General features: G+C 33.7%; 1 long non-coding RNA gene across 1 annotated transcript; it reads left to right on the top strand.

The window, feature by feature from the left end:
- Positions 1-3415: 3415 nt before the first annotated feature.
- On the top strand, positions 3416-8128 carry LOC103581446. The gene is made up of 3 exons (XR_549669.1): positions 3416-3472; positions 3748-3807; positions 5306-8128. It is a non-coding gene; the product is annotated as an uncharacterized LOC103581446 (long non-coding RNA).
- Positions 8129-10000: the final 1872 nt, after the last annotated feature.

Genomic DNA, 10000 nt, shown 5'->3' with positions numbered 1-10000 from the left:
AGGGGAGGAAGAAAGAAAGAGAAAGAGAGAAAGAAATAAATGAAGGAAGGGAGGAAGGAAGGGAAGGAAGGAAGAAAGAGAGAGAGGAAGGAAGGGAGGGAGGGAGAGAGAGGAGGGGAGGGGAGGGGAGGGAAAGAGAGGAGAGGAGAGGAGAGGAGAGGAGAGGAGAGGAGAGGAGAGGAGAGAAAGACCACAGTAATACATTGAACTTTCAGAAGGAGAGAACAAAGCTAAGGATACTAGAGATGGTGGGGGGAGGGAGGGATGGGGACTGGGGAGTGATAGTCCAGGTAGTGGGTGTGGGGAAAGATTACTATTTGTAATGATGAATATGCTAAAAATATTTTTTTTTAAAGATGGAAGAAAACACTAAAAAAACCCCATAGTTTTCATATATTTGTTAATTTTCCAAGGAGAGGATACACTGAACTTTCAGAAGGAGAGAACAAAGCTAAGGATACTAGAGATGGCAGGGGGAGGGAGAGATGGGGGCTGAGAATAGGGGCACAGCATGGCTCAAGTGAGTTCTCTTATTGGGGTCTCACAAGGCCAAAATCAAGGCATTGGCAAGGCTTCATTCTTTTCTGGAGATTTGGGGAAAGAATTCACTTCCAATCTCATTCAGGTTTTGGCAAAAAATATTTCCCTCTTATACTTTCTATATGGATCTTTCCATCTTAAAGCCAACAATAGTGGGTTTAGTTTCTCTTGTGCTTCTAATCTCTATCCTTCCACCGGCCGGAAAAAGTTCTCTGCTTTTAGGGGGTAATGTGATTACTTTGATGCTACTCAAATAATTCAGAATAATCTCCCTATATTTTAAGGCCAATTGATTAGTAATTTAATTACATTTGCAGTGTCTCTTTTTCAGTGTAACATAACATATTCACAGATGTAACACCAGGAGCTGAAGATCATGGGAGCCAGAATTCTACCTACTGCAATTTTGAATCTGCTAACTTGCTGAACTCATTTATTAGTTCTAGTAGTATTTTAGTATTTTCCTTAGGATTTTCTATATACAAGGTTATGTTGTCTGTGAATGAAGATAGTTTTACTTTTTCTTTTCCAATCTGGATGCCTTTTATTTCTTATTCTTATCTAATTACCCTGACTACAATTTTCAGTACATGTTGAAAAAAAGTGGTGAGAGGAAACATCATTATCTTTTTCCCAATCTTTGGGAGAAAACATTTAGTCTGTCTGCATTTAGTATGCCAGTAGCTGTAGGTTTTTCATAGGTGTTCTTTATCACGTTGAGGAAGCTCCCTTATATTCCTTGATTTTTTTAGGGTTTTTATCATGAATGAATATTGGATTTTGTCCAATGTGCTTTCTAACTCTATTAAGATAATCTTGTGGTTTTGTCTTTTATTCTTTTAATATAATGTATTACATTAGTTTATGTCTGTGTTGTTGGGATAAATTCCACTTGATTGTGATTCAATTTGCTAGTGTTTTCAAGATTTTTGTGTTTATATTAATGAGGGATATTGATCTATAATTTTCCTTTTTGTGTGATGTCTTTGTCTGGCTTTGGTATCAAAGTAATATTTTCCTCATAGAATAGATTGGAAAGTGTTCCCTCTATTTGGGGGGAGAATTTGTGAAGGATTGGTATTATTTCTTCTTAAACTGGTAGAATTTATCTGTTCCTGGGTTTTTCTTTGTGGAAAGATTTTTGTTTAATTCAATCTCTTTATTTGTCAACCGTCTAGTTTTGTCTGGAGAGATTCTATTACATGTAATAGCCCCAAGGTATACTGCAACTGGCATTGTTGCTGATCTGGCCAACTATAAATGAGCTAGTTGACTTTATTTAGAATCCAATTGCCATTTATTGTTGACTTACATTGTTGAACAGTAGAATAGTTTCTTACATTGGTGCTTTGGAAATCACTTCAGATGTAATCTGGTTTATAAAACACTTAATTTAATTTGGGGAAATAGTATTCAAAATTAACAATGCCTACCAATTTTTTTTAATCAGAAACCTTATAAAACTCTTCCAATAAGAATTGAAAATGCCTAATAATCTTCTATCTTAATGATTTCAAAGGCTTTGCAAACTTTTCTTACTCCCTACAAAATACATGCATTCTGAATGGAGAAACTCAGCCTCCGTCCCCCTGTTTACTCCATTGCTACTTCTCTCACTTACATTTTTTCCTCTAAATACATGTTTTCCTACTGGTTGTGTGGTTCTTTTATTTACTTTTTTAAATTGATACAAAATAGCCGTTCATGTATGTGAAGTACAGTGTAATATACATGTTCTTTTCAGTGGAAAATTCTGATATATGTTGGCTTGCTTTACTCAATCTATAGACCTTGACTGATTGCTATATGCCAGGTGTTGTGCTAGCAGCTCTGATAGGAAAACTTTCTATGTGAAATTAGATTAACTCGGCATATTAGATGTTTATTGAAAAAGCAATCCTGTGAAAGTTATATGAAAATCTAAATTAGATCTGTAAATGGACTACTATTTCAAGTAGCAGTATTGGTAAGGTTTTCACAATAGTCCAGTGAATGACCTCAGAGTAATTAGTACATATTTCATTTTGAAAAGCATGTATAAAAATCTGATAGATATGGGTATATACCCAAAGGAATGGAAATCATGTCAAAGAGATATGTGTACTCCCATGTTCATCACAGCTCTGTTCACAATAGCCAAGTTATGGAATCAACCTAAATGTCTATCGTTGGATGAGTGGGTAAGGAAAATGTGGTATATATACACCGTGAAATACTTCTCTGCCATAAAAAAGAATGAAATTCTCCCATTTGCAACAACATGGATGAGCTTTGAGAAGCTTATGTTGAGTGAAATAAGCAAACCACAGAGGGATAAATACCACATGTACTCACGCATAAGTGGGAGCTAAGAGAGAAAGAAGGAAGGAAAGAAAGACCACAGTGGTACATTGGACTTGCAGAGGGAGAGAACATACCTAGGGATACAAAATGGAGTGGGGGAAAGGGGGATGGGGAGGGAGGTTGGGGATAATTGGGTGGGGAACACAGGGTATAATCTCAAATTGTAGTAATGGGCATGCTGCCAGTATGGATCTGGCCATCACATTCTGGGCACGAGTGATGACAATCAGCATTGTATCTCATGAATATTCATAAACAATAAAAAATGTACTATGCAAAAAAATCTGATAGATAAGTACTATAACTGTACATAATCACCCAATATATTACTTCTCTTTTGGCATTTTCTGTCAGTTATGTTGATTTTTTTCTATAATTTTTAATAGAATTAAAATAATTTTTTATAATTTCTAATAGAAAAACAAGAGGAGAAAATAATGGGATCTTAAAAGTAAGCAGAAAAGTATACATACACATAGTTTTCAAAGCTCTTCAGGTCATCTTGTAACAAAGTCTTGATCTTTTTTCTTAGACCAGAAGATCAATTCAGAAGTTATTAGAATGGGAAAATAACAGATTGTATCACAAGGTAAGAAATATTAAGGAAATAAGTGCCCCATTCATATATTTGCATTATTAAATTGAAAAAAATAAGTACTAAATGAAAAATGTTCAGGCCACAAAAAAATGGGTTAGAGAACTAATACTCAATTTTTAATATATATTCTTTACAAGGTACTTTTAAGTGCTGTGTTTTGTATCTTATACTTATTCCTGTATTGTTTTCAGTGATTTATTCAAATGTTTAGGTTGTAATTAGTTTAAATTGATATAAAAATTCCTAACAAAACTATACTTTTTTAGCTTGCTTTGCACTGGAAGTTGACTAAAAGGAAATGCGAAACTAACAATATGATGGAGTATGTAAGTATAAAGTTGTTTTTAATTACTTCTTTTGGATTTCATCCTAAATGTGACATTTTACTGTGTTTATCATTTGTCAGCTATTCTTTCTGCCTTTTTTCTCCTCAGCCTGAACTTTTGTCAGATGGAACATAAAGATTTCCTTTTGCCTTCTTTAGATTTGCAGCCAATCTAAAATAGATTGAAAGCTAACAATTACTTAGATCTTAGAAGAGTCTCAGCAAGTATGCTGAGATGAAAATATTGTACAACCTTAATCTTCTTTTAATAGACACAAACCATAGCATATGGTGGTGGGGACAGCTGCTGTTGAACAAAATATTTCTAAATGTAATCTTGTCAAAACTTGCATAAAATAGGAATTCACTTCTGAATTCTGGATTCATGTTTCTGGCCTTTTTGGGGGAGGCTGACATTTAACTTTTAGTGAAGAAACTATAAATTCTATTTTTGTTTTTTAATGAAAGCTATGCAATCTTAGTAATAAATATAAATTCACATATAGCCAATGTGATCAGTTCAGCATCATTAATATTCAAAAGAATGTTAAATTTATCCAAACTTCAAGTTGCTGACATGTAGTATATATTTAATAATAAATACTCCATTTACGTTTCATAAATAAGGATTATTATGGCATCTCTCTCCACTTTGAACAGTTTCGGGGAAAATGTATAAATGACCAAAAATTAAAAATCCATTATAGATAGGATACTCAAAAATATCTTAGGTTTTTTTATATTACGTAGTCACACACCACTTAACAATGGGGGGATGGGGATAATGTTCTGAGAAATGCATCATTAGGCAATTTTGTCGTAGTGCAAATATCATAGAGTGTACACATACAAACCTAGTGGTATTGCCTCCTACATACCTAGCTAGGCTATATGGTGTAGCTAATATAATCTTATGGGACCGCCTTCATATATGCAGTCTGTCATTAACAAAAGCATAGTTAATGTGGTGCATAACTGTATTTCCAAACCTTTCTGTAATTAAAATTTTTAATCAATCCATTTGGGCACTTTATTATTTTTCATAAACAACTTGTAAAAGTTAGTAATCCTCACTTAATATCAACTGTTTTAATTGAAAAATATACAGATATAATATAAAGGTATTTTTAATAATCTGTTTAGCAGTTTTAATCCCTTCTACTTCACTAAAGAAAAAAGGAGTGGTGGGGGAAGGACACGATAATGTAATAGAGTTTGTCCTCTGAACCTAAACAAATAGTTATTTAAATCAGGTAATAAAAACTATTAGCTACAGTAAATACTTTTGTTTGCTAGTTGAATTTTTAAATTACCAATCTAATAACAACTTGTGATAAGTCCTTTATATAACTCTGTTTCATGTATTTCATTTTATATAGTCCAAGATCAAAATACAGTCCTGTGAAAAATGATTATAGACTTTCTGGATTACATATAAGTTATATTAAATGAAAAATATTTTGTTAATATATTCTTGTTTTTTTTTTTTTATTTTACAGGTAATACTAATAGAATTCTTACCAAAATATCCCATATTCCGACCTGACTGAGGAGTTTTATTCAGTCACTTCTGTGTTTCCTGTCATTTCCTACCCTTAGTGCCTTGTAGGTGATTTTGGAATGAAGACGGTCTCCTTTGTTGTGTTCAACTTATTCTTTATAATAGTAGAATATACTCCTCACCCTTTTATTTGTGTTGATTTAACCAGAAAATTTGCACATCTTTTTTTGTTATTAAATAAGGCTTGTGTTTTGCACTCTCAATTTTTAAATAAATACATGCGTACGTGTGGACACACATATACATATATATGTAGTTGCCAGTAAAGATAAAACATCACTGCTGGTGTTTAAAAACAAAAACTTGTTCTGAGCATGCTGCCTTATAATTTTCATACTCACTGTTTCTAAATATGCATCATTTTTCTAGGCTACTTAATGCTCTGTAACCCCTTACTGGACACACTTAAATAAGCTTTTGGTAGCTTTTAGAAATGGTTTTACTCTGCTTTTAAAGGACATGCAATTAATAGCACTGGTTTTGTCCTGCACTTTGCTAAATTATCACTTATGTTATTAGGTAAAATATTTAAACTCCTAAAGACTTGTAAATATTGTCTCTTTGCATAATGTAAAATGTGGTATGCCATGGTTTACAGAATGTAATATTACTATTACTGTATTGCCAACAATTCTGCATAGATTTTAAGATGAATGAAGTTTGCAAGCATCCTTTTGAATGTAGAGACCATTAACATGCTATTTTATGGCAAAGCCATAATAAGTATGTTAAAAATTTCAGGTGTAGGGCAGGGTTGCCCTTTGTAACAAGTGGATTAAAATTGAAATCATTATCTCAGATAGTCTGCATTGCACCTGAAACCAAGAACATAATGTTTTCCATTTAATTCAATAATTTCTGTTTTGTCCTTCACCCCAACCCTCCAAAAGAATTTGACATCTGACACGTTTCACAGCCTTACTAACCTTCATTTATTTCCTTGTATGTATCCTTTCCTTCCTTTGAAAATACAGTTATGACCTTTGGCATATTTTGAGATTTCAGATGTCTTGGTAGGTATCTGGAGACCCTCATGAAAGCCACTGCTAACCCCTTTCTGGAGTTCAGTATTCTGCTTTGTGAAAGAGAGAGAACTAATTGATAAGCTGTATTTAAAGAATATATAGTGGCCAATTCATAATTGATAAGATATTCTCAATCCTCTTTTTGAGGATCTTTTTTAAACATTTGGATATTATTAATGAGAAAAGACGAGTATTTAGACAAAAGTATTTGAGCTTATAAATTTACTACACGGTTAGCCATTTTATTGGTATGAGCATATTTCTCTTCACAGTTAAGATGAGTGAGAGTACCACACTCTAATCGTACTAGAATTTGAAATTTTAGCATAATGAAAGCTTTATATTAAGTTAATTCAACTGCAAGTGTATGCCTGTGTGTAGGCATTATTTGTAATTCATAGTGCTGAAAATAAAAGTTACTGGGACTGAATAATATTTTATTTGTCATCTTACTCTTACTCTTTTAGCAAACGTTTTTAGGCAATCATTCATCCCAGTGAAGAGAGCAATCATTTCTTTCATACAAGGTCAAGACTTTTGAAGCCACTTTTAAAATTTATGCCCAACTTGAAATCCTCAGTCCTTAACCAGTAAAAAAAAAAAAAAAAAGGCACTATTTGATATGTGATTATAATTGTCTGCATAAACACTTTTCCACTTCCTTCTGTAGAGCCCCATGACCCCCGTGCCCATCAGCCACCCAAAATCTCTAACGCTTAATATATTTTGTATGCCTGCAAATATCATGTGTCTGCCTGCTGCAAAATTGAAGGTGTATTTTTATAGACAAGATGGAAACCTCTGAAAATGCATACGAAATGTCTTGTTTTATAACCATGGCCAGGGAAAAACTGTATCTGTGGTTTATGTTGTAGCTAATATCATCAAATTTATGCTTCATGCTGTGACATTTTAATAACAAAATTGATTTCCAGCACTATCACTGATAGAATAATTGCTTTTAAGTGTTAACCCTTAAAAATCTTATTTTTTTCTGTAACCTTAGAATTTGACCATATGGTGCTTATATGGTTATAGTAACTTTTTCTGCCATGTATAAATCACGCTTGGTTTTGCTCAAAGAACTGCAGGAAGTGGTAAATTGTTTCCATGAAACAAATATTGAAACAGGAATAGAGTGTATCATCAGTAGTGGGGACTGAGTACAATTCAAGTTACAATAGGATGTCATAAAAATCATTTGCCAGCTTGTGTAAACTTAATTTTAAAACCTACTGTAATCATTCTTAAATTTATTATTTTATTGTTCATTATGCAAGTTGACTCATCTTAGTTTCTTGAACAACCCAGAAAACATCCAGTCTTCTTTTTGTTCTCTCTTATGTGACTGCTTTTTCAAACTATTTTCCCTTGCAGGGAGCTGATTAACAAATGGATATTTTGGAGTGTTGGGGGGGGTTCTTTTCAGTGAAATTGGCAACAGTGAATGCTGAAATGACAGAATACACTGTGGTAATTAATTCCTCCCCCATCGAGATTTTTTTCTTTTATCCTCAGGGTAAAACATACTTGTATTTTTCCACTGGGTTAGTAAAGTGTTTTTGTGAAAGTTCGTTTTTTATTGAAGAAAGTAATTTTTAATTTCTTTGTTGTATAATATTCCTTTGTGAAACCTGCTTTGGTAATTCCAGAGAAAAATAACATGTATTTGCCAAAGTACGAGTATGTAAACCTCACAAGGCTTTGAGGTTACAAGGTAAAACTGTTCTTTAAAATTAACGTTTCAATGCTTCTCATTCCGCCCAAGATTCTGGTTTAATAAATCAGTCTAACTGGTCATTTTTAAGCTTGTCCAAAAGGCCAATAGCATGTGTATTATTAATAACAAATATGAGCAAGCGTTATTTACAGATTTAATAAAACCACCCCAGACATGTCCTCTGCTGTTTGTTCCCTCCTAAACCCACGTTAATTTAGGAAAGAGACCATTGTTGTTAAGCATTAGAAGTAGATGGAGGGGCCGGCCCCGTGGCGCACTGCTACAGTGCACCGCTTGGGAGCGCGGCGGCGCTCCCGCCGAGGGTTCGGATCCCACATACAGACCGGTTCCCGCTCACTGGCTGAGCGAGGTGCGGGCGCAACGCCGAGGGTTGCGATCCCATTGCCGGTCCCAGTCCGGTGCGGGCACGACACTGAGGGTTGCGATCCGTTGCCGGACACGAAAAAAGACAAAAAGGGGAAAAAAAAAAAAAAAAAGAAGTAGATGGAGAAGTGCCTTGTCTTTTGTGAACATAGATAACTTATGCTGAAGGAAGCAGAATGAATGAATTGAGAGATTATTAAATTAGAAATCCATTTCAATGAGGTATAAGAATATTTCAGTAGCATATTATATTTCTTTTATTTGTTACACAAGGCCTGTTTCCTTGTTTTCTCCCAATCATATATATTAGTGACAAAATATTACAGAAAAGGACTATCACTCACTTAAAAATTAGTATAATTCTAATGCTACTAAACATGTAATTTAACATGGTTCTGGAAAGACAATGATCTTTGAAGCCCTACCAAAACTCACTTAAGTATTTAATACACATACTATTCATATCATTATGACCTGTAAAAGTAATGCCTGAGCAACTAATCAAACTTAATATTTATCACTCTACCATTTTTAATGAAATTTATCTTGTTTTTTGATAATTTGAGTACAATTTGATAATATTTGTAAGCCTTTGAATAGGGTTTTTTTCAAATGTATGAGAACTTTAAAAAAATCATTAGCATTTTTATTTTGTTTACAAATAAGCTGCTTCTTAAGAAAATCAAACTTTACTACTTGAACATAAAGCCCCCAAACAATGTTTCACTAGAACTTATTATTTTGACCCAGAAGGATATAGAAATTATATTCACCTGATTAATTGGAGCAATTTCACATAGTGAAAATATTTTTTGCTAATTTGATTAAATGAATAAATGCTCAGATCCATTGAAATTAGGTCCTCTTATGCCTATAAAAGTCTTGCTTTAAAAAATAAAATCTCTTTTGCAACAATTGTCAAATTGTTCATGTCCCTTTAAATGGTGAACTATTGGGATATTTTCTGCAGAAAAGGGACAGGTTTTATTAATACTTGTTCATGTAATGTGGACTAAAAATAATTGAAGGATATACATACACACACACACACATACACACACGCGTATATCCATATCCTTTTCTTATCCCCAAATGTCCCTTACCTGATTCTAAGCCAGCCTTTTTATTTGATGGCAACCTTAGAAAATGTTTCATTTTCTGTGGACTTTGTCAAATTCATACTATATGAGGAAATGATGTGATATTGTGGGGCCCAGGCAAGTCACCTAAATTGTATGTCAGTCTCTTCATTTTGTAAAATCATGGGGTTGAACCTAGAGCTGGACAGAAAATTAGAGATCACCTAACATTCTGTGATTCTAGAAATCCTTAGAAAATTTTTACTCTACAGAATCTCAGAATGATTATTCTTAGATCTACTACCCTTGGTGGAAACTCTCACAGTGCCTTGGACACAGTAAAAGTTCAGTTTGCCAACTGGCTGCTAACTGTTGTGTTTTAATATCACACAGATTCAAAGAACCTGATGCCTGCTTGACCTTAG

This window comes from Galeopterus variegatus, unplaced genomic scaffold (genome assembly GCF_000696425.1).
Source record: "Galeopterus variegatus unplaced genomic scaffold, G_variegatus-3.0.2 Scaffold13074, whole genome shotgun sequence".
In the NCBI taxonomy this organism is placed as follows: Eukaryota; Metazoa; Chordata; class Mammalia; order Dermoptera; family Cynocephalidae; genus Galeopterus; species Galeopterus variegatus.
Note: the sequence above shows the minus strand (reverse complement) of the source record. Positions and strands in the feature narration are given on the sequence as shown.